Below are 25,726 nucleotides of genomic sequence, written 5' to 3'. Positions count from 1 at the left end.
TGATGCATCTAAGATATTGTTCCGATGGTCAAGGCTGGTCCCTGTATCCAACCCACTCTCCATTGTAGCCAATCTGAACTTTTGGATTTGCCTCAGGCAAGCACGACCAACATGCCCCATTGGTGCTATTTGTTTCTAACCACTACAAAAATAGTTTATTCTTTAAAATTTTACACCTTGAATTCTGTTTGTTGGATTATTGTCATTTTGGTCTTGTTTTACTCATACAAATATTCTCTATTTTTCTAAGCTGGTGTATTGTAATTTGATGGTGTTTTCACTGTGTTACTGTGTTTTGAGTGAACAAATATTTTGGACATTGCCTATTAGCTAATTCTGACCACTCTGGCAAGCTACTGGAGGATGAGCACAGGTTAATTTAGAGTGTATTACTGAGTTACTCTGACTATATGTGTGGTTCCTGCCTGGAGAGGGTGCACACCTCTGTAAACCAGAAATCCAATTTCTGACATGAACCTAGTTGTCTTGGACAGTCACTACAGAGGTGATTGCACTCTTATAATTCAACAATGCATTTACCTCCGTTAAGGATTTCAGATTGTTTTTCAACATTCAATTGTAGAGAAAACACACAATCAGCCTAGAAAATGGCAGCAATGTCATTGCATACTACTAACATGGAAAGGACGGGATAAAATACTACTAACATGGAAGGGACGGGATAAAATAGAGGAAGATTGTAGGGGATTTGGTGCCTTTGCATAATCAGCAGCAATTGAAAGGGAGAACAGTGGACACCACCCTCAGACCAGGAGACAACAAAAAATAACCCAATCATCTTGGACAGTCACTACATAAGAGATTGCGCTCCAATGAATCAATGATGCATTCACCTCCATCAATGAGTTCAGATTGTTCTTCATCATGCAATTTTAAATAAAACACACTATCCATTGACCTGCAAAAATAGCCGAAATGCCATTGTATCCTACTAATGCTGATAGGGTGGGGTCAAAAGGGTGGAGCTTTTAAGTGATTTGGCTTCTTTGCATACTCAGCAGCAATTAAAAGGAAGAACCGTGGACTCTGCCCTCACACCAGGAGCCGATAAGAAAGAACACACTCATCTTGGACAGTCACTACAGAAGACATTGCATTCCAATAAATCAATATTACACTCACCTCCATCAAGGATTTCAGATAGTTTTCCAATGTGCAATTGAAGATAAAACACGTTATCAGACTAGGAAATGGCAGGAACACTGTTGCATAAAACTGATGTCGAAGGGGCAGGCCAAACAAATAATTGTTATTTAAGGGGAAAGGGGCTGCATGGCCCCCTCCCCTTTTTTGTAAGTTTATATAATGGCTCAGGGAGGGGTGCCATGTACCCTTTAAATGAACAATGTGGTCTCTTGGATGGGCTCACCAGGGTCTCTAATAGAAGAATGAAGCAGTGGCTGCCATTTTGTTTTTTTTGTTTCTTTTCCGACCCCACAGGAGTCCCCCAGATCCATGGTAAAAATTACCAATTTGTTTTGTATTTTAGCCCCAGGGGGCATCCCTCTGGGTCCTCCCATGGGGATTAGGGGAAAGAGTATCTCTACCCTGTCCCATTATGTCACTTTTTTTTCTAACTTCAGGACAGGGAACTAGGGGGGTCATTTTGATGGTGGCAGGCCCTCCGTCATCGTACTGTGGATTACAATGACGGGCGGAAATGTGTTGGTCAGAAAGACCGACCACCACGGTTCCTACAGGCAGCCATTTTCTGACTGCCTGTTGCTGCCTCCACATTGCCCAGCATTGCAGCGGTGCCTGTTAGGCACCGCCTTTGGGATAATGATATCCCTTCACCGGTCGTTTTGCGGTGGTCTACCCGCCACAATAGGGCAGGCGGAAACAGATTTGGGGGCCCATAGTGGCCCCTCCTTCATCCCTGGGCCTTGGGCAAGGGCACTGGGGGACACCTTTTGGTGCCCTCCTACATATCCCTCCACCATGTGACAGGCTCTGCATGTTGCCTGCCACGTAGTGCAGGGATATGCAAGTGCCATATTTTTTGTATTGCGGATGGCCTGCTAACAGCATTGCTGCCACAATACAGTAGATAGGCAATGCGACCGCTGCGGCGGGAGTAACATCATAATGCGGTTGGTGGGTAGGCCGTCTCATAGGTGGCCGGTCCCAGTACTGCAACGGCTGTGAGTAACATTTTTCTCATGTTGCTGGCAGCAAATCAGAGTGCTTACTCCAGCGTGAGTCAATTGGCCCTAGGGAAGTAAAGCTTCCTGGGCCAATCAGAAAGCTCTATTTTGAAATGGTGCTCGATTGAAAAACTCTTTTGAGCCTCTGGCAGACCCAACCAGCCAGATAAACAAATATTTTTCTCCCTTAATTTCTGAAAAACTATTGAACAAAGTTACACCAAATGTTTTGTAATTCGGTACAGCAGTTTTGCTGTAGACCTTCCTAACTAAGTCCATCGAAAATGCATGGGAAAGTTGCATTTTGAGAGCCCCCTTTTTTCTCGGCTCCTGCTAAATGAACGGAAAGTTTCATGGAGATTGGTCAAAAAGGGCAAAAATTATTAGCAACACAAAAAACTGGAAGAGCTGACCTAACTATTACTACTAAGTGTACTGGAGGAAAAAAAAAAGTTTGAGGTGACATTAAAGTTATGTATGGTAATAATATTTTATGTTACAATAAAAAACCTGAGAAATTCACTGTAAAAATCAAAGGTTAAAGTGATGTTACAAATAGGCGAAAATGTGAAAATGTCAGTTAAAAGTAGGCCTTGGCAGTAAATTCTGTTCCGCTCGCGGAATTTGGGTAATTTTGCGTTCTGCAGAGAACGCGAAATTGCCCAAAATTCCGCGATCCGCGGCTTTACAGAATTTTTTGCTTGTTCACGCTTTCAAAATGCCTGTTTACGAGACATTTCCCCCAAGCACGCAAACAGCGTTTGCAACCAGAAAAAAAGCACCGCGAACGTGAAGAACAAGCAATTCCATGTCTTTGCCAAACTCTGCGTGCTTGCTGAGATTTGTTACCATTTTGCGGAGCTTTGCATAGCGCGACTATACAAATTCCTCCCTCCCCTAGTTATAATTTTAAAATTTTGGTTTGAAGACCTGCCCAGGAGTGTGAGTAGTGCTGGCCTGCTCAGTATGGACAGGGGATAACGATGAAGATGAAGACCAAGAAACCTACAAGAAAATGCAATAGGGAGAGGCAGACAAGAAGAAGTTCATGCAAGAAACGAAAATGGCAAGACTTCAATGGAAATAATAAAAAGGGTACAGTGGAAAGCAAAATGATGGATATTATGGTTATTAACCTACCTGAAAGAACATTGAGTAAGGATGTATTAAATGTGGTCATTCATTTTGTTCAACATTAACCTTTGATTATTCATGGAGTAGGACTGATTTTAAAATAATGTTTATATAAGCTGTAGTGAGGAAATGGTAAAGTACTGAGGAGTGTAATGACATAAAACAAATGTGTGAAATCGTGATGCCATCAAATCTGAACATTAGTGATGTGGATACACTAATGGCCTTGGCTGATTTGCGTGAAGATAATGGTAAAATAAGGTACCCCTATATCAATCTAGATGATTTAGTAGTGGAGGTTGGTATGAGTTGTTGCTCGAGTGCCTTCAAACTAATATCCACCTTTCCACCCAACAGGCCCTATGATCCCAGAGATTACTTTCACAATGTAGTCATCTTTGATCCTAATTGTTAAGTAGGAATAGAAAGTTGGGATGACGTAACCTAAAATGGATCCAGGTGAAAGCTCTTATGAATTTACAAAATGAAAGAGATTTAATGATTGGGCCTTCTGAAACAGCAGAGAACATACTATCATCTCATCTATTGGCAGTCACCTCAAGAATACCTCTGGATATATGGATTTATTTTTATGCTCATTTGTGTACTATATTAAGGATACCTGAGATTGTTTGGCCAATATTGAGGGCACTGTGTGGGAGAAAAAAGCTCTCCTCAGTACTTTGAATATGAGCAGTTTGTATACTAGCATTAGTCATCAGCTGGGTATTGAAGTATATAGGCACTTCCTATGGGTAAGACCACGATCATACCTTCTCCATAATGAAATGTTGTTGGAACATTACAATTTCGTTTCATCATTTTAAAACATGTTGAAATATGAGCTAGATATATCAATGGCACTTTTTTTTTACATAGGAAGGTTCATTTAGTGAAGCACAAGAGATCTTAGAACCCTTGAACAACAATGATTGGAATTTACAATTTAGGGGCCGATTCCTATATCGGACGGACCCGAGTCTGTCCGACATTGGACAGGAATTGGAACCGAACGGCCTATAGTTGTCGGTTCCAGATCTGCAAGTAGGATGTGACCTAACCCTGTTCGGTCGCAATCCCATACTTAACAATGGGAGCATGCATTCCGGAATGTTTGCTCTCATTGTTAACTGCAGAGGTGCAGTTCATCCCTGCACCCGGTGGCAATCAATCATTTTTAAAGCGTACTACATACCCGCGAGGGTCTCAAGGCGCTGGGGGTGGCAGGCACCGGGTGCAGGGATTAACAGGGGGGCAACGTAGGTGCCCCCTAGGCTGCCATATGGCGGCCTCAAACCCATGGTGGCCCTGCTGGGGTCCCCCAAAGACAGTTTACCACTGCCTTATTTGTGCCAGAAAGACAAGCACAAAATGGCAGTGGGAAACTGCCATCGTACTCTGTCGGCCAGAAATAGGCTTCCGGGGAGTACTGAATGGTTTCCGGGTGGTGGACGGGCTCTCTGAGCCTTTCGTAAGCCAACCGGAAAACCGAGTTGACTTACTTTCAAACCGAGCCCATCAGAATGGCTCAGTCGGAAAGGAATCTGAATGGCACAATCTGACCTGGGCAGGAGGGTTCCAACTAATGGTGGGAGCCCTTCCTGCCTGCATCGGAATCAGCCCCTTAGTGGGAAAAATTGGTGATGTCCATGTTGTGTGGTATCTACTATCAACTTCAGCAGCCACCCCACACAGAACACTCATCAATGACCCCTTATAAATACCAGTTTTCCCACAAGACTTAATAAAGGCATACATACACAGATTATTAGAAAAACCTATTCTGGACAAGCATGACCCTTCAACTACCGACCCATAGTAAACAGGCCATTCCTGTGCACACTTATAATAGAACAAGCAGCTTTCACCCAGAAGTCACAATTCCTGAAGACAATTCCCTAATTTCAGACTTCCAAACTGGATTCTTTCCAGGAAGAGGCATTGAATAGGCCCTAATCTCTATCTGGGATGACCTTAAAAACACAGTAGCCAAGAACAGTGTTGCTACCCTTCTTCTATTTGTTCTTTCAGTGCTCTTTGAACCATGAATCCAAAGACTTTGGAGATTGAATAGAGGGCACAATTCTCTTTTGGCTCCATCATACATACACAAATAGAACAAATAGTATACAAGTTCCTCAATTCTTCTCTAAGCAGTACAACATTAAAACAGAGGTCCCTTAAGGATTCACCATCTTACAATCAATATTAGAACAGAAAAGAGGTCAAGTAGAGGAGTTATAAAAGCTACAAATACAGCTCATGCTCTTCAGTTAACCCAACCCGGTGTTCTAATTTAGATTACTATTGTACTGAATGTGAGCACAGATTTGCATTGATTTCATGTAACTCTCAACATCATTTAGTTGCTTTAAAAGATTAAAGAAGTTCCTTAGATTTGCAATTTCCATCCTGCCCCGTGATGATTTTTTGGAGCTAATCACTTTACACCTATGTTTGTGGTTTCTATGTGAAATTGAGGAAAAAGCTTATACCACTGTTGAAACATTAACATTTTACACAATGCGGGTGTCTTTGCTGTTTTTACAGCAGTTGAATTCTTATTTGTTTTTCTGTACCATATTTTTAATATAGTCACAAAGACTAGAAAGCACTTAACCAAGGCCTAAATTGTATTTTGTATTGCTTTATCAGGCTGTCTCATGGTTTAACATGCATATTTTCATTCATACTAGCACATTGTTTTAGTATTGTTATTATATAGTGAAGTGTGTTATGATTTGAAAATGGTATGCATTGTTTGAGTTCTGATTCCACCTGTGTGCATGATATTGCTTCTTATAGAGGTCACGTTGAATTGAAACGAGTAATTACTTTTTATAGGTCACGATTCAGGAGATGTTTTGACTTCAATCATGTTCACTTATGATTTGTACTTGTAGTTGAGTGATTTGCTCAGTATGGCTTTTATGGCTTAAGTTAACTGAATAAACTATTTATTGATTGATAGTAATCCTAGTGCAAAATCAAAAGCAGTTTGATATTTGTTGCAAAAAGATATTAGAATCAGTTTATTACAAGTCATATTCATCAAACGTGGTAGCTCAGAATGTGTAGGTAAAAGCAGAGAAATGATTTCCTGTTGTAACCAAAAGCATGGAAAAATAAAAATGTTTAAATAAATCCCTTCTTTCTGCTTATCACAGTTCATTTATAAAAACAGAGTAGAAGGAGGAAAAGCAAAGTTTAATTTTCATTTTTAAAAGTAAAAATTGTTATGCTCCCTGACCTGCCTTTTCCCTTGGTTGAGGGTTCTAGCGATAGGCCTTATTACCTCAGAACTGAACTGTAATAAGTCATTACAGTTGAGCTGCTGCGTCATTTAAATCTTATAGATGACTAGGTGCAACTCAAGTCTCCTGTAATAAGGAAATTAAAGGCAGGGTTGTATAAAGGGATTGGAGACTCCCAAGTGTGATTGCATACACATACAATATGCACATTTAGGTTTAGAAGACTTAGGGGGATATTCACAAGGACTTATCTATGCTTTATCTCCCCCTTAACACATCAAAATTGGAGATTGATTTAACACGCCATTCACAAACTGCAGACATCACCAATATTCCCACGAAAACTGCCCCAAAGTTTATCTCAACGGTGGACATCACCAACTAACCCTAATGAGATGCAGAGTGGGCTTTCCTGTGCAAAAACACACGAAAAAACCACAACACCACTTTCACAACGAACTGCCAGATCTGCGAAGTGAATCAAAAACAGGTGATAAGCCGCGGTAGCACCAGAGAATTAACACCTGCCTTTTGCTGGTGTTAAGCAGGACCACCACCTGCAGCATAAAAGGGAAGCCAGCCATTAGCCACACCGGAAGACCCACAGATGCCATGGAGACAATGATCATGCAACATGGATACCCATGAGGGCCACAACATGCACCGCAACCACCCCAGACTCTGCACCACCCCCAAGACTTGTCCCCTCTTCCCCCCGGAACACCACAGAGGCAGCGTACACAAAGACAGCGTACCCACCTGAAACGCACCTACCGCCAGACCCAACGCCAAAGGAGGACATTGCCTACTACAGGCCCAAAAGGACAACCATCCCCCTCATCCTGATCAACATTCCCCACCAGCTGACGGTCCCAACCCAGCGGACAACCAACATCCATCTGCAGACAAAGCTGCCGGATGCGCAGCACATGCTGGCTTCTGGTACCATCCAACTCACAACTGCCAGAGTCCGAGGAGTCACACAGCCAGCCCCCACCAAGGTCATCACACCTGTCCTGGATGACAACATCAGCCTGGAACCCCAGCACCCCCATGTGCTGGCAATAGTGGACGGCCCGGGACCCCTTAACAATGTTGTGGCCAACTCCCCAGGCAGAGTGCATGAAACTCACATCTCCCGACAGTCCATCATCACCCAGCGCTCCCAGGATGGCACACATGGAAATGCAGTGCCGATGGTAAGTGCAAAATAAACACTCCATACTCCTCCAACCCACAGTCATGCAACTCACGACGCTGCTAATGGGCACGCAGCACAACTACATTCAACATGACACACAATATGCCAACCGACCAGACACGACAACACGACTCCATTGGGAATCCGGCCTTGCCATGCCCACGACCAAGCCACGGCAATGCACCACAGACACAATAGTAGGATGTGAGGAGAGGCATGGAGCAGGCATGTGCAAGAGTGGCCAATGACTCGGGAATGTGAACCTACCCAATGCCAGGTGTGGTGTGGAGGTGCCGGACAGACCACAGAGTGCAAACCACGGAAACTGCCATGTGGAGATCAAATGCTGGTGGAGTGTAGTGGCCAATGAATGCAGAAATGTTGAATGTTACGGCCGCCTCTGCATGTGCCTGCATAGTGGGTTGGACCTGCGTATGCCAGGCCTGCGTAGGGGTGTGAACAAAAAGCCTGTCGCACTGGTTGAGGTTCTCATTCAGAATGAACAACGCTTCTGCCCGGGCGGGGCCTCCCAGCCCACCACAAGCCTTGCACCAAGCACGGCAGGGCCTGCGTCCCTGTGCACCTGCTGCACCGCAGGCCGCTGGTCCCCATACCTATCATGCCTGCCCCAGCGCACCGACAAGGCTTTGCTCACCTGCTGTTGGACCCGGGCCTTTATGGCTGGTTCACCCCTGAACTTTTTGCTTTTGATGGCGTTCATGATTTCTGGCTTGGCGCACTTTTTCCCTGGGTCCCAGAGTGAAAGTGCGTGCGTGGAGTATGGCTGGCCTGCCCTCCCATAGGAATGCATGCGGAATGTGTGTGTCCCTGGTAGTTCCTGATGCATGGGGAGTGCAGGGTCGAGTTTAGTATGTGTGATCTCGTGAGAGTGAATGCTGCGAGATGGTGTCTGCGGCATGTGTGTGTCTAGTTGGGAAGTGCTACTTCTGGACATTGAGATATGTGTGCAGTGAGGGTGCTGGCGTGTGATTGGCTGGAGCTGGCTGGCATGCCAGGCTCCAGGAAGTCTGGAGGGGTCTGCCCGTTGGTGAGTGTGAGATTAGCATGAGTGATGTGTGGGAGGAGTGTACCTGTGTCCTGGATGGGCTGGGTTTTCCCCACACAATGCTGGCTCCGCCCCCCTGTGGTTTGTCTAACGACCCTAGCCTCCCCAGTGAATGAAAGGGGTGGTTGGGCCATCAAGGGTGCTCCAAAACAAGCTGCGACTTGTTTCTCCCCCACCCTGCACCCTGAAACAAAGGATTTACAGTATAAAAATGGGGCTGTGTCCCCACAAAAACTGTTCTCTTCCAGGATCCTGAGGGGGCTGTTGCTGCTGCTGGGCCAGAGGACCGCCACTTGGGGTGTCTCCCTGCCTGGAGACCCAGTGTGCTGGCTCTGGGCCCAGCCTTGCCCCCCTGCCTTGCTGAAGGACCTTTTGCTGGAGCCTATTTTGCATTATTTTGCCCACTAAGCACCTGGAGGCGCTTAATCTTTTGCTCTAGCGCTGGGAGCGCTTTATCTCTTCTTTAGCGCTAGGGAGCGCTTTATGTGCATAGAGCCGGTGCCCACCCGGCATTTGTCACCCCGTGTTGTGGTCGAGCGGCGCGGGTGCCATCCCGCTCATTTCCGCCTTCATCGGCCGTTTTTATGCCCCCTAGCGCTAGGAGCGCTTACTTTTAATTATTACCAAAAAAGCCGGTGCCCACCCGGCATTGTCCCGAGAAATCGTCCCCGTCGCCGCCCGGCCGAACCGGAAGTCAGGCAGGCCGGGGGGGGGACGTTAGGACAGCCGGAAGCCCAGGCGGGAGCCTACTCCGCGCTGGGCCGTGTTGCAGAGTAAGCAGGAGCAGCGAGAGCCTACCCGTGCTCCTGCGTGGACCAGGGAGAGCCCCGGAGTGCCGCCGGGAGGCTGAAGGAGAAGCCCAGTGAAGCCGAGCTGCCACCGCCTGCAGAGGTCTCGAGGGAGAGCCCCGGTCCGCCTGGAGGTACCCGCGCTGTCTGGGGAGCGAGAGGATCCCCGCCCGCAGCACCAGAGCAGCAACCACTGGAGAGCCGGTGAGTGCAGGAGGGCTGGGGCCTCCCCATTGACAGCAGAGCGGCCCCGATTAATAGCGGGCCGCTCCACCGACAGGAGCAGTGTTTCTGTAGAGCCCTGAGAGGGCTCCAGGGGTATTTTGGCGCCACGCGTCCCCAGAGAGGGGACACCATCGTACCTGGGGCATATTTTGTTGATTGCGAGCCCCAGAGAGGCTCAGGGGCATTGCGTGTTCTGAGCCCAGGGAGGCTCCAACGACGGCCATTCTTGTGTAGAGCCCTGAGAAGGCTCTGGGGGCATTTGTTAATTAGGAGCCCCGAGGCTCCAGGGCCCACATTGTGTTTAAAGCCCCAGAAAGGCTCAAGGAGGGCATTCTGTATCTCGAGCCCAAGAGGCTCACAGCCCACATGGCGTTTTGAGCCTGAGAGGCTCGTGGGGGGCATCAGTTGTTTATGCAGAGCCCAGAGAGGCTCTTGAGTCCCACATTGTTGTTTTAGAGCCCAGAGAGGCTCAGGGGGACATTTTGTTCTGCAGAGCCTGCGAGGCTCCAGCGTTGGCCCATCAGTGATGATTCAGCTGCCCAGCACTTCGTGGGCAGCTGCTACGTTTAGGCCCTGACATTTGGGACACAGGGCGTCCTAGCCCCAACAAGGCCAGAGGGCCTATGGACTGCCACAGGTTGTGGCTCATGTGGGTTTTGCGCAATTGCTTGTGCTTGCACCTCTGAATGTGTTTTTATGCGTCATGTGCCTTGTTTCTACACCGCTGAATGTTGATACATCATGTGTTTTATTTCCCTACACCGCTGAATGTTAATGCATCATGTGTAATGTGCCTATGCTTATACCCCTAAATGATGGTGATTCTTAGGTGGTTGTTTTTCTCCTAGTACAGGTGTTGCTAGTGAGGTTTTGGTTCCCTACGCAATATTCCTAAGGTGGTTAGGGTTGTGTAGGAGGTACTTACCCTATACCAGTAATTACTGGTTGTGTGCTACATTTTCTAATTTGTTCTAAAAAAGTGTTCTATGTGCTAATTACTATTCCTAAAAAGTGATGATTCCTGACAGTGGTCCATGTGGCCCTGTCTTGTACATATCCCTTGTAAATTCTGCCCGTGCCTGTTGGCACAGTGTAACAATATGTGTGTTTTATCTAATGTATGTTTATTATAATACAAAGGCTATTTTTATATAACCTGGTGTGGAGTTTCCTTTGTGGTGGGCTTTTGGGAGTTGTTGCTGGGTGCGCGCGCAAACACTTAACCTACATAGCCTCCAAGTTTAGCCTGGCTGCTCGCGTCACGTTACCTAGAGGGTGAGCAGGGGTTATCTTGGTGTGTGACTCCCTTGCCCTGACGTGGAAGGGGTGGTCTCTGACTGACATTGGCGCAAGCCTTGGCCAGCCAGAGATCCCGTTTCCAACATTGGTGGCAGGCGGTGAGGATCCGGATTTGTGTTTGCGTTGTACCGCAGTGTCAACAGGCCACACTACAAAGCTCTGCATTTTAGATAATTACATGTTGGGGATTATTGTCCTTTAAAGTTCTAGTATTGCTTCTCCTGAAGAGTGTCATTTGATAATTGTGTTCAGTACATTTTTCATCTGCCCTGCTCCCAGAGTTTGGTACCTGTGTCGCTTTGGTCAGGTTGAGATGTCAGGGGTGGTAGAAACTGCCCTACCGATCCGAGGGGAGGGTGTGTGTGGATGAATGGTGTGTTTTTCTGGACGCATGAGTGAGTTCTCTTTGATAAGGAGAGTGTTGAAGTTTTGGAATTGTGTACTCTTACTTCAGATTGCTAGGTCCCTTGTGTTGCATGTGTCTGTGAGCATCCTGTCAAGATGGAATCTCCTTTTAACCTCTGTGGCCTGTTTAAGTACAGTGTGCATGAGTTGGTACGGTTTTGTGAGGAGAGAGACATCCCAGTGAGTGAGTCAGACACCCAGTCCAAGCTTAGGGATAACATGATCCTGTGGCAGAAGAATGACTGGGAACGTGAGCACAGTGTGAGAGAGAGGGCCCGGGCCTCGCACCATGAGAGTGGTGGGTCTGAGGGGAGCCCTGAAGAGTCTGAAGAGGAGAGTGAGGATGACAGTGAATGGGCATCAGCAGATGGTGAGGACCCCATAGATAGGGAGTCCCTTGCTGGGTCCAGTGTCAGATGTAGCACCCCATCCCTTTCCCTGTCCCCAGATGAGTGGTTGGATAGGAGGGAAGAGAGGGAGCACCAGCTGGCTATGGAGAAGCTCAGGTTAGAGCATGCCAGAGAGATAGCGCAGCTAGGTGTGAATGAGCGGATTGCAGAGGCTGAGAGGGCCTTGGCCAGGGAGAAGATAGCCCTAGAGGGTAGGGTATCCCCTGACCGCAGGCCTAGTTTTCTGGATTCCCCAGGGAGGGTTGGATCCAGTGGTGGCAGCAATAGTGAGTTTGGTGCGGGAAGTGCTATGCCCCATTTCCAAAGAGTGGTACCTTGTTCCCGAGAGGACAGGTACAGATTGAAGTTCAGGGGCAGTAGGAGACTGCCTCACCAGGTTTGGACGGACTATGTGGATGATTGTCATGATGCCCTGCTTGATTGGCTAGAGGTTCATGGGGAACCTGATTTTGAGGGTCTGCTCAACCTGGTTATCAGAGAGCAGCTGTTCCATTGTTTTGTGCCAGAGTTGCGCAAACACCTGTCAAGAGGTGACTATGTTAGTCCTTGGAAGCTTGCAGAGGAAGCAGACCGCTGGGAAGGTGCCGGAGGTTCTGACACGTCATGGGTGAGTGAACCCGAGAGTAGTGGGTCAGGTATCTTCCAGACCAGTGTGGTGGAAGAGGCTCAGAGTAGCCCAGCTAGGTCCCAGTGTAGCGAGAGGGGTGTAGGGGCTCACGTCTTGTCTCAGTGGAGTAAGAGTGAGCGGGGGACTGAGCGTTCCCAGGTGCCCGAAACCCAGTCTCAGAACCTGGATGGTTTCTTGAGGGAACACCAGGTTGGGGGCCTAGGCTGTCCTGTTAGGCCTCTTGAGGGGGATCTCCTAGTGTCTAGAGAACCTGGAGTATCTTTAAATAGTGTTCCAGTGGTTCTGGTGTCCGGCAGTGCCGCTCCCGTTGGGGAGGCACAGAAGTCCAAAGTGAGGAGTGAATGGGGATGTGTTCCCCAGTGGGAGACCCAGTGGGTCAGGGACTACCCAGTTGGGCAAAGTTCCCGGTTAGTGACCATGGTGACACCACTTCTGTTCTGGGGGATTTTCCCGTACTGTCAGGTGGACAGGGGACGGGAGATCTGCGCCAGACAGACAGTCACACAGCACATGAGTCATGTGTTAGTCTCAGGGGGATGGTGAGTGAGTCCCCAGAAGTCCTGGAGTGCCAGGAAATTATCCCACCTATCGGTTTAGACCGAAGGTTGGGAGGCCAGGTTCAGGATCGGCCTGACCTGAAGGGTGGGACGTCTGTAACCAGAGTCCTAGCCAGTGCTTCTTCCAGGGGTACCTCTCCAGTTGGGGGGGTGCAGAACTCTGGAAGGGGGTGCAGAGGGTGGGAGAGCCCACCTCTGACCCCGGTGCAACCTGAGGGGTTAAACCCTGGGTTGGAATGGCGTTCTAGGTGTCCCCCTCGCAGGAGGAGGAACCCTAAAAGAAGAGGTAAGGGGAGGAGAGCCTTCCCTGAGACTCCTGGTCCGCCTGAGGGTGTAGACCCTAGGCTGGAGAACCAGTGGCAGTCTAGCCCTGTCTTGCAAACAGGAAGAGTGGAGAATGGACACTATGTGCCAGGGGTTACTACCCCCCACTCTGTGGATAGGCAAGGACCGGTGGCACCTGGGTGGCCCAGGGCCTGGTCCTGGCCGCGGACAGCTTGGGAGTACCAGTGGGGTAGCCCAGCTGTTCCAGATGGTGGTTTGAGAAGGAATCCCAGGGGTTCACAGTGGCGTGGAACCGGACGGTGTCCCAGCAGTGGCGGGCCCGTGTCCGTGTTCTATCGCCCAAAGCAGGGAAGCCCATCACGGTGGTGATCGGTCTACCCTGCGTTTTGGCTGGAAGGGGGTTGTGTTGGACCCGGGCCTTTATGGCTGGTTCACCCCTGAACTTTTTGCTTTTGATGGCGTTCATGATTTCTGGCTTGGCGCACTTTTTCCCTGGGTCCCAGAGTGAAAGTGCGTGCGTGGAGTATGGCTGGCCCGCCCTCCCATAGGAAGGCATGGGGAATGTGTGTGTCCCTGGTAGTTCCTGATGCGTGGGGAGTGCAGGCTCGAGTTTAGTATGTGTGAACTCGTGAGAGTGAATGCTGCGAGATGGTGTCTGCGGCATGTGTGTGTCTAGTTGGGAAGTGCTACTTCTGGACATTGAGATATGTGTGCAGTGAGGGTGCTGGCGTGTGATTGGCTGGAGCTGGCTGGCATGCCAGGCTCCAGGAAGTCTGGAGGGGTCTGCCCGGTGGTGAGTGTGAGATTAGCATGAGTGATGTGTGGGAGGAGTGTACCTGTGTCCTGGATGGGCTGGGTTTTCCCCACACAATGCTGGCTCCGCCCCCCCTGTGGTTTGTCTAACGACCCTAGCCTCCCCAGTGAATGAAAGGGGTGGTTGGGCCATCAAGGGTGCTCCAAAACCAGCTGCGACTGGTTTCTCCCCCACCCTGCACCCTGAAACAAAGGATTTACAGTATAAAAATGGGGCTGTGTCCCCACAGAAACTGTTCTCTTCCAGGATTCTGAGGTGGCTGTTGCTGCTGCTGGGCCAGAGGACCGCCACTTGGGGTGTCTCCCTGCCTGGAGACCCAGTGTGCTGGCTCTGGGCCCAGCCTTGCCCCCCTGCCTTGCTGAAGGACCTTTTGCTGGAGCCTATTTTGCATTATTTTGCCCACTAAGCACCTGGAGGCGCTTTATCTTTTGCTCTAGCGCTGGGAGCGCTTTATCTCTTCTTTGGCGCTAGGGAGCGCTTTATGTGCATAGAGCCGGTGCCCACCCGGCATTTGTCACCCCGTGTTGTGGTCGAGCGGCGCGGGTGCCATCCCGCTCATTTCCGCCTTCATCGGCCGTTTTTATGCCCCCTAGCGCTAGGAGCGCTTACTTTTAATTATTACCAAAAAAGCCGGTGCCCACCCGGCATTGTCCCGAGAAATCGTCCCCGTCCCCGCTCGGCCGAACCGGAAGTCAGGCAGGCCGGGGGCGGGACGTTAGGACAGCCGGAAGCCCAGGCGGGAGCCTACTCCGCGCTGGGCCGTGTTGCAGAGTAAGCAGGAGCAGCGAGAGCCTACCCCGTGCTCCTGCGTGGACCAGGGAGAGCCCCGGAGTGCCGCCGGGAGGCTGAAGGAGAAGCCCAGTGAAGCCGAGCTGCCACCGCCTGCAGAGGTCTCGAGGGAGAGCCCCGGTCCGCCTGGAGGTGCCCGCGCTGTCTGGAGAGCGAGAGGATCCCCGCCCGCAGCACCAGAGCAGCCGCCGCTGGAGAGCCGGTGAGTGCAGGAGGGCTGGGGCCTCCCCATTGACAGCAGAGCGGCCCTGATTGATAGCGGGCCGCTCCACCGACAGGAGCAGTGTTTCTGTAGAGCCCTGAGAGGGCTCCAGGGGTATTTTGGCGCCACGAGTCCCCAGAGAGGGGACACCATCGTACCTGGGGCATATTTTGTTGATTGCGAGCCCCAGAGAGGCTCAGGGGCATTGCGTGTTCTGAGCCCAGGGAGGCTCCAACGACGGCCATTCTTGTGTAGAGCCCTGAGAAGGCTCTGGGGGCATTTGTTAATTAGGAGCCCCGAGGCTCCAGGGCCCACATTGTGTTTAGAGCCCCAGAAAGGCTCAAGGAGGGCATTCTGTATCTCGAGCCCAAGAGGCTCACAGCCCACATGGCGTTTTGAGCCTGAGAGGCTCGTGGGGGGCATCAGTTGTTTATGCAGAGCCCAGAGAGGCTCTTGAGTCCCACATTGTTGTTTTAGAGCCCAGAGAGGCTCAGGGGGACATTTTGTTCCGCAGAGCCTGCGAGGCTCCAGCGTTGGCCCATCAGTGATGATTCAGCTGCCCAGCACTTCGTGGGTAGCTGCTACGTTTAGGCCCTGACATTTGGGACACAGGGCGTCCTAGCCCCAACAAGGCCAGAGGGCCTAGGGACTGCCACAGGTTGTGGCTCATGTGGGTTTTACGCAATTGCTTGTGCTTGCACCTCTGAATGTGTTTTTATGCGTCATGTGCCTTGTTTCTACACCGCTGAATGTTGATACATCATGTGTTTTATTTCGATACACCGCTGAATGTTAATGCATCATGTGTAATGTGCCTATGCTTATACCCCTAAATGATGGTGATTCTTAGGTGGTTGTTTTTCTCCTAGTACAGGTGTTGCTAGTGAGGTTTTGGTTCCCTACACAATATTCCTAAGGTGGTTAGGGTTGTGTAGGAGGTACTTACCCTATACCAGTAATTACTGTTTGTGTGCTACATTTTCTAATTTGTTCTAAAAAAGTGTTCTATGTGCTAATTACTATTCCTAAAAAGTGATGATTCCTGACAGTGGTCCATGTGGCCCTGTCTTGTACATATCCCTTGTAAATTCTGCCCGTGCCTGTTGGCACAGTGTAACAATATGTGTGTTTTATCTAATGTATGTTTATTATAATACAAAGGCTATTTTTATATAACCTTGTGTGGATTTTCCTTTGTGGTGGGCTTTTGGGAGTTGTTGCTGGGTGCGCGCGCAAACACTTAACCTACATAGCCTCCAAGTTTAGCCTGGCTGCTCGCGTCACGTTACCTAGAGGGTGAGCAGGGGTTATCTTGGTGTGTGACTCCCTTGCCCTGACGTGGAAGTGGTGGTCTCTGACTGACGTTGGCGCAAGCCTTGGCCAGCCAGAGATCCCGTTTCCAACACCTGCCTACACTGGTGTGTGTCAAAGAGAGCCCACCACGTCCCGGTGCAAGCTCCAAGCACCAGTCCCGCAACCTCTGCATCCTCCACAGACCATCGCTGGCACCCCGATGCTGGCCCACATTACTCCTTGACAAACTCCACCGGCGTCACCTTCGGCCCAGTAGGACCCACATGCGGAACTGTGTCCTGAGTCCTGAACGGCAGTGACCCCAAATCCGTGGCAGCGGCCACAGCACCAGACTCCCTTCGATCAGTGAGGCATAATTCCATATCGTAGGCCTGCGACACGTGGTGCCACTAGCCCTGTTCAACGCAAGGCTGTGACACGTGGTGCCACTAACCCTGTTCAAGGCAAGCCAGCGACACGTGGTGCCACTAACTCTGTTCAACGCAAGCTGGCGACACATGGATGAGGGCTCAGGCCTACCCTGTGGACCAGTAGGCCTCACATCCAGCACATAGTCACGAACCATGAATGGCAGAGTCCAAACCAGTAAACGCATGGAGAGGAGTAAGAGGAAGATGCGGCGCAGTCCGGACAAAAGCCGGATCAGAGTCACAGAGGTGATCAAACACTATCAACAACTGACCTGGTGCCATCAACCCTGTTCACAGCAAGTCTGCGTCCCGTGGCAGTAGGCCCATGCAGGACACTGTGCATCCAGGGTCACTGACTCTGTGCAGCACAAGTCATGAGGCCGTTATGGTTGAATGGTTGTGTCCTTCACAATGCACACTGTTGTCGATTTCTGACTGCTCCAGGCAGTCCTTGCCGGCTGGTGTGCACACACCCCACACACATCCAACATAGGTGTCGCTTGGTATAATAAACAAATAAATAAATAATAATAAATACCAGTATTTGTGAAGTGCACAGCTACCTTCGAAGTAGTGTCCCGGCACTGTGCCCTTGGGAAGATTAAACGAGCTATTGCCCAGAGTCACATGGTGCTGGGCTGACCCGGTGCCGGGTATCGAACCATGAGCCCCAGATTCCAGCATCAGTCCCCAGGCCGCTGCGCCACATGTGTGTCTGCTAAGAAATGTGACAGTGCGCATGTGCCCGTAGTTATTCACACCATCTGTGCAAGTGTGTCTTTGTGGTCATTGTGTCAGCATGATGGGCACGGGCCCTGCAACATCACAGTGTGCTCTCTTCAGCAGACGTTACCATGTCACCTCGGCGTTGGCAGTTACCCTGGGCATGTAGCTTCGCACACATCCCACTGCATGCACAAGCGATCTGGCGTACGTCAGGTCAGCGCATGGATCTGCTGATTCGGCAGGGGGAGCAGGCTGTCCCTTGGACCTGGTCTGGGGCAGGAAGTTCTGTAAGTGTGTCTCTGTGTTGGGGTCTAATCGCCACCAGGGCCACAGTAGTTGATGTTGCAATGTAGCATGCTCCAGGAGGGCAGGCCCGCTCGTACAGGGACATGGAGGAGCACAAGACGACTCAGGGTATTGGCACATACATGCCAAGTCTTATGTATATCAATCCTGCGGATGCATGAGTCAGTTGCCTGGCCTCACTTGCAGTGCGATCACAGCCAGCCATGGGCTGTACACCTGTTTCTGCCCTGTCCAGACCATTAGCCTACACTCAGGTGGCCGCATACCTTCAAAGGTCAGGGTCAGTATGTTCCCAGGGTTGAAGATATCCCACCACACCCACACCAGGCCTCTGTACATCTCCTGTATGCATGCAGATGGTGAAGTTACTGTAGGGATGAAAGGTCCTTTTCTGAACTATCAGGCAGTAGCACATCTGGAGCTCTGAGCAGGAACAGGCATTTGGCCAGCACCCCCTGACAGATACCATAATATTTGCTTGTGAGTCTCACACTACGCACTGCCCTGCCTGACATGAGACCAACTTGTACACAACCCACACGCAGAAGTCCTAGGTCATAGTTAGCGTGCGTGAAATGGCCTTCACACGTACACCCACCCCATTGCACACAGACACTGCTCATTGCACCGAGCTGTGCCATTTCATTCACAGGACTGGCGCAGGGCAAGCCTGTGCCACTTCAAGCAAAGCCACTGACACAATGGCAGACCATCCTGGACACATGCTTGACTCCAGTTTTGTGGACCTGTACTGTGCACGTCTGCTGCATGTAGTGGTGGCACTGCCGTTGGCAGTCCTGCGGATCAGTTACTGGCTGAGCTTCCGCCTTGCCGATGTCACCTGCGTTCAGCCTATGTTGCATTGTTGCTCGTGCATATTTGAGTGGTCCATGGATGTCTGCCTCTCACACGTAATGGTAGCTGACCTGGATTTCAAGGTGTGTGTGCGCCCCCTGTTGGCACACGACCAGGAGTGTCACAGTGATGCCCATTTATGGCATGCATGGATGTTTGGCATGCAGGCTGGAAACTGGACCGGGGAGATTGCATGAGTCCTCGTGTGCAGTGAGCACATTGAGCCACTACCCAATTGGGCTTTGGTACACATTGGGTCCAGTGGTTGCATTCAGCACATCTGGCTGGGTCAGCTGATGGATTACGTTGATGACATGTCATATGTGGTGGACAACGATCGCTCTTTGGAGAGGTTGGCCTACGCTGCTGCACTTGCGTTCATGGACAGGTGACAAGGTAACAGCATCCAGAACTGGATGTGATCCATTGCATGTGTCCCGACGCCTGGTTGCATGTTAGGAATATGGTCACATGTCCCAAAATGACAGTGGACATGGCTGCATTGGCCTGGACTCATGATCCATGCGCGGACAACCAACGCAGGTTGGCACTGACTTGTGTTGGTGATGGACTTCCCCGAGGTGGAAATGGACGCTTTCCATGTCCCTCATTAAGGCATGCTACTGCATTGGTCTGCATATCATCGCACTTCTCTTGGTCGTACTGACACGCACTTGTTGATAAAGTTTCCACACTTTCACTTGTCTCCAACTGTGTTGTGTCTTGATTTGTATGCCGTGGATCATGGCAGCAGTAAAATCAAGGGTGCCTTCTGACCCCGCCACCCCCATGTTTTTTTAATGCAGCATTACATGCATAGCACCTGTGCTTTGTAAAGTGTTTAATTGTTCCTTTAGTAGTAGCCTGTCCCCAAGGCATGGAAACACAACACTATAGTACCTCTTCTTAAGAAACCATTGCTTGAAACAAACAAATCAGGGAATTATAGACCTGTATCACTGCTTCCTTTCACTTCATAAATATCTGAAAAATATGTTAATCTGCAACTCAAATCCTTTATTGCAGCCAATGACATTCTAAATGATGAGCAATCAGGGTTTTGCCCAAAGTATAGCACAGAGTATTCAATCTTATTTGCAGCTGAATCTATACGCCAAGCTGGGGAAAGAGGAGGCACAGCTGTATTGCTCCTCCTGGACCACAGTGTAGCGTTTGATACTGTGTCACACAGCCTTTTTCTAGAACAGTTGCTAAACTATGGGATCGGTGGGAAGGTGCTAAAGTGGCTAGTATTGTTTTTGCAACACTGACCATTCCGGGTGCCACTCATTTATGATAATGAAGAAGGGTTATCATATATGTGTATGGATGATTTGGATGGTCTTTCAAAACTTATGCAGATCAGGGAAGCCCCTGTACTGTTGAATCAATGCAGGCGAGCCCCCCCACACTGACCTAAATCAAACTACACTGGCTACCCCTGAAAGAACTAAACACCTTCAAGGCCCTTTGCTACTGCCACAGAATTCCTAATGGCAAGGGTCCCAGGTACCTCCACCCCGTGATCTCAGTTTATGTCCCAAAAAGTTATCTGAGGCCGGCAAACACCTTGCTAGTTATTATCCCCAGAATAAAAAAAACTTGAATAGGAGTATGCTCATTTAGTTTCCTAGCAAAAAAAGGTAGAATTCACGACCTCTCTAACTCAGTCAGGAGAAGTCGGAAGCTTTTTGCATCCATTTAGCTGGATTCTCTTGATTGGTGCCTGGACATAGAGCACAGGTAACCCTAGCACTGGGGCACATCTTGGTAAGTAACTACGCGCTTTACAAAATACCTTATCATTATTATTATTACTCACCTGTTATGGTGTTATTTGTTGATTTTCTTGGCTTGGACCCTATCTTCCTTCAATTTGAAAGCTGCTGCATCCTGATTTGTCCCCGATTATCTTGCTGTCTGTTCTACCTGCTTCTTTATTCCCATCGATTTGTAAAGCGCTCTGATACCCTCAAGGGCCATGTTCGCCCGACATTAAAAAATTGAAAAATAAAAAAATAATGTGTGTACCCTAATTTAATTATGTCATCTCTCATCTAATCAGTTAAATGTTCTATTCAATTTCCTATTCCAATGTCAAAGGCTAGCTAACCATCAGAATTATTGCTGAAAAAAACCTCAGAGAGAAAATCCAGCACTATGGTTTTCAAAAGAAAATGTTCCCAAGCCTTCTGTGAAAAAGGCGGGGCTCCTAAGGAGTACAGAATGTGCCACATCATTGCAAAGTGAATATATATATAGGTGAACACATAAGAGAAAAGATTAGGGAGAGCTAGGCTAGTATATTTTAAAAATCACATGACCCTGGCATCTTAAAACCTAAAGTGAGTCTTTGAAATCATAATCGAGCTAGTCAATTCACACAATACTATCTTACCCATCATTCTAGGTAGCACTCTGTAATCATTTTGCAGATTTTCTCATCACAGAACAGTGGAGCGCCGCCCCATTGCATCAAAGGAAAAATACAATGATAATAACATACTGTTATTAACATTGTATTTTTCCTATGGAAGTCAGTGGGTCATGGGGCGGAGCTTGGCAGCACAGGGCGAAGAGTGGTTTGCACTACCTAAGTGCTCATGACTCATTGGCCGGCCCAAGCAGACCTGCGCACTTTGCATGTTCCCCACCAGGCTGCATTACACAGTTTGGTGAGAAACATGCAAATCCTCCCTATACCTGTCTGAGCGCTGAACCACGGCGCTCAGACCAATCACAACGCTGCCGTTGTGATTGGCTCAGGAGAGCCTGCTGCCTGGGTTCTTCCTTCTGTTGCTGCCGGCCAGGACTGGGACCCGAAGATGAAGAGGATGGAGGAGAGGTGGCTGTCATCCATTTCAAGTGAGTACATTATTTTTTTTCCATTCCATACTGTAGAGGTCTAGTTGCTCGTCCTGGGACATGAAACCCCGGAAGCACCTTCATACTATGTATCACTCTCTGGCCAGGCTTGGCCAGAGAGCATAAATAAAGGTGCCGGAGTCGCTCGTGACTTCCGGTGAAGACCACTACCACTGAGTGTCTGTTGTATTGTTCCTCAGCGCGTGCTGCCCATGCAGATGTAGCCCCCACCAATTAGCGTGCCGCACATAGCAGAACAAACCCCCACACTGGCGACGAGGGTGGGATGTCTTCATGAGCCAAGCATGAAAAAACAAAACGGAGAGCAAGGGTTTTTGTTCACATAGGTGAACAGGGAGTACTCCTGTACCCCTGGATATGTCACTAGAAACAGAAAAGGAGTACCACCAACGTGGAATCACAGATTCCTAATGGGGTGTGTGGTTGTACAAAAGTGAGAAATTCTCCTTTTGTTAATAAACCCCTCACTCACCACCTAGTGGTGACATGCTTCATCATCGGGGTCCACCCTAATGACCTAGCGTCATCAGGGTGTGCTACAACACCTGTTTACAGTGGAGCAGGTTGTGAGTGAAGGTGCGTGAAAAAATAGGCGTGTTAAAAATTGTCCTGGTTTAACTTGGGAAGAATAACATTTTTATTTGCAAGCAACTGGACAATGTTAAAAATAGTGGCGAGATAAAGTGAGGGTGATTATGAACCCATGTATCTCTATATGTGTCTGGTCTACATGTTTCAACCGTGAGGGTTTTAATTAACCAGGTTTTCTTCAGGACCAAAAAACCAGTAGAATGGATGGTGTGCGTCCCCTAAAAGACGCACCCTGTCCTACTCTCTGGGACCACAAATTGGCTAAAGTGTGCCTGTGGTATAAGCTTGCGCCACAATGGGTAAGCTTAAAAAGTCAAAATACTCTCAATGGGGTAATGATTGACATCATAGGGCAGGGGAGGTTATCCTCGTTCCAAAACGTACTAGTTTTGTTGTGAGGTCTAAGGCCGATAACCTACTTCCATCCCCCGCCCTGCCCTGGCTCATGAGCCAAGCGCCAGCACTGAAAGAACGGCACTCACCTGATGTGAGGAACGGAACCGGCAAGCACGCGAGCCCAGCAGTAAGGAGGCTTCAGAGAAGGGTAGCATCATCAGCAGGCCCGGAGGTGAGTGGCGCACGATCCGGCCGGCGCCCACAAGTGCCTCAACTATAGACGGCGCTGCGCTCATTGATCGCCAGAGTCACGGCGCTGCCAGAGGCTCCTGCACCCCTGTGACCCGGGCGCGCATGCGCAGAAGCACAAACAGCTGACCCCATCGGCCAAACGAGCGTGAGAAAGCACACGCAGGGCCGCGCAGCAAAAGACAAGACTCAAGGGCTCAAACTGCCGACGTCAGTCACGGTGCGAGCAACATGGTGCGTAGCTGCCAGGTCAGCACCTCTCAGGCAAACAAGCAGTGGCAAAGACAACTGTTGGACACATTTAACAAACCAGAATGAAAAGAAAAACCAAGACAACTCGCTTGGGGGCACAAACCTCACACAAAGGGCACTAACAACATCCTCAAACCAGTTGAAACAATAATTAAAGACAAACAAGCACTGGCTAAATCATCAGAATTCAGCACAAGGGCACACAGAGACAGAGACACCGGGCAAGGCGCACGTGCTGCAAATAAGTGAGGGGACACCATGTTGAACCCCAGGGCACAAGCAGCCCAACAACCAGTAGCCCCACAGGCGCTACCACCTCCAGTTCACACCCTGATTACTGCACTCCCACCATTTAGTTAGCTCATTGACCCTGCAACTGCATCACCAAGGGGGAGGGTGTGGGTTGGCCCTCTTGATAATTACTTTGTGGCAACGAGGGAGACAGACGGAGCAGTCAAAAGCTCTTACACTTTGCCGGAAATGAGATATACAAGTTATTTGAGCACCTCCCAAATACTGGCGCACCCACTGACTATGATGCTGCGGTCAAGGCCTTGAACGCCCATTTTGACCTGCAACCCAATCCTCACTACGAACGGTTCAAACTCAGGCAAGCAAGGCAGAGAGAGGGAGAATCAATGGACACATTTCATGCACGCCTCAGAGAGTTAGCGAGCACCTGCACTGAAGATGAAGATGACTTGTGACGGCACAACTCATCCAAGGTTGCCGCAACAAGACTACCGGACGCTCATACTTTGAGAACCCCGCATCTCCTTAGAAGAAATCCTAATTCTCGATCGATCACACAAATTATCAGACGCCCATTCAACTGCGATGGAGACCGCGCTCAATCACCAGACTGATCAACCAAGCAGCATCAAAATAGAGCGAGCTGACGCCATTCGCACACCATCTCGTGGTGGGCGAGGAAGGTGGTCTACCAGGACAACGCGACGGACACAGTGTGGCTACTGTGGGAGAGAAGAGCATCCTCCAGACAGCTGCCCAGCAAGAGGGAAGACGTGGTCCAAGTGTGGCATCCCCAATCATTTTGTGAGCGTATGTCGAGGTGGTTCACGAGGTAGAGGCAACTCAGGGAGGAGGATACTGACAGGAGCCATAAGACATCTCTCACCAGAGGAGCAAGAGCCCACAATGTCACGATCAACAAGGACCTCCACTCGAAACCATCAGCGCCTGGATAACTCCTCCACGGAAGAAGACGAAGAGTGCTACTTCGTGTCATTTGCAAGTGACCACAAAAAGAGACGACGGCCGCAACCCAAGTGCAATATCGAGATTGATGGGTCCCCAGTAACCGGCCTAATTGAAACCGGAGCAACTGTTAACGTAATGTGGTCACAGCATTACAAAAAGTTAAACCCGAGGCCACCACTCACTCCATTCAAAATCAGGATCCTGACATATGGGAGCCAAAAGCCACTTCCCCTGAAAGGAAAAATGACGGTCCAAGGGAAGTCGGAGACCTAAGAGGTAACAGCAACATTCCATGTTGTAGATAGAGAAGCAGACATACTAGTTGGAAGTCACACCGCTGAAGACCTCAACTTAATTGTGTTTGCAAATGCAGTGAAACTCCTCCAGACCGATGACCTTCTGGATTTGTTCCCGCAACTATTCAAAGGGTTAGGGAGTATAAGGAGACCACCAGTACAGTTGCATATAGATAAGGCAGTACAACCTGTGGCACTAAGGCACCGATGAGTCCCTTTTCATCTCCGGCCAATAGTAGAGCAACAACTCCTGAAGCTAGAACAACAAGGTGTAATCGAGAAAGCAACTGGTCCAACTCCATGGGTATCCCCCATGGTGATCGCTGAGAAGCCAAAGCAGCCAGGGAAGATCCGGATCTGCATCGATATGAGGATGCCCAACTAAGCCATAAAACGAGAGAGACATTTAACACCAACGGTTGACGATATCCTAGCCGACCTCAATGGCTCACAGTGGTTCTCCAAGTTAGACCTAAACGCTGGTTATCATTAACTGAAATTAGCAGAGGAAAGCAGATACATAACCACATTTTCGACCCACCTGGGACTTCGTCGGTACAAGAGACTGAACTTTGGAATATCTTCTGCAGCAGAGATATTTCAGAACACTGTGAGGGAGATCCTAGCAGGCCTCCAAGGCGTCCTTAACGTAAGTGACGATATCCTTATTCACTCCAAAACTCTTGAAGACCACCACCAACAGCTCTGAGCCATGCTCCAGCGGCTGGCAGAACATGGCACGACCCTCCACAAAGAAAAGTGCCAATTCTTTCGCAAGACGATTGAGTTCTTTGGATATGTGTTTAGTTTGGATGGGGTCAAAGTAGACCCCAGGAAGTCCCAAGCAATTCAACTCGCTCCCGCTCCCACCAACTCTTCAGAAGTGAGGAGTTTTCTAGGGATGGCAACATACTGCGGGCGATATATCCCAAACCTGGCAACAATTGCAGAGCCACTGCTGAACCTCACGAAGAAAGAAACTCCCTGGAAATGGACCCCCGCGGAAGACAAAGCTTTCAAAGAAATAAAGTCAGCTCTATTAGACAGTACAACCATGGC

Source organism: Lissotriton helveticus, chromosome 4_1 (assembly GCF_964261635.1).
Source record: "Lissotriton helveticus chromosome 4_1, aLisHel1.1, whole genome shotgun sequence".
In the NCBI taxonomy this organism is placed as follows: domain Eukaryota; kingdom Metazoa; phylum Chordata; class Amphibia; order Caudata; family Salamandridae; genus Lissotriton; species Lissotriton helveticus.
This window is presented reverse-complemented; position numbering follows the sequence as displayed.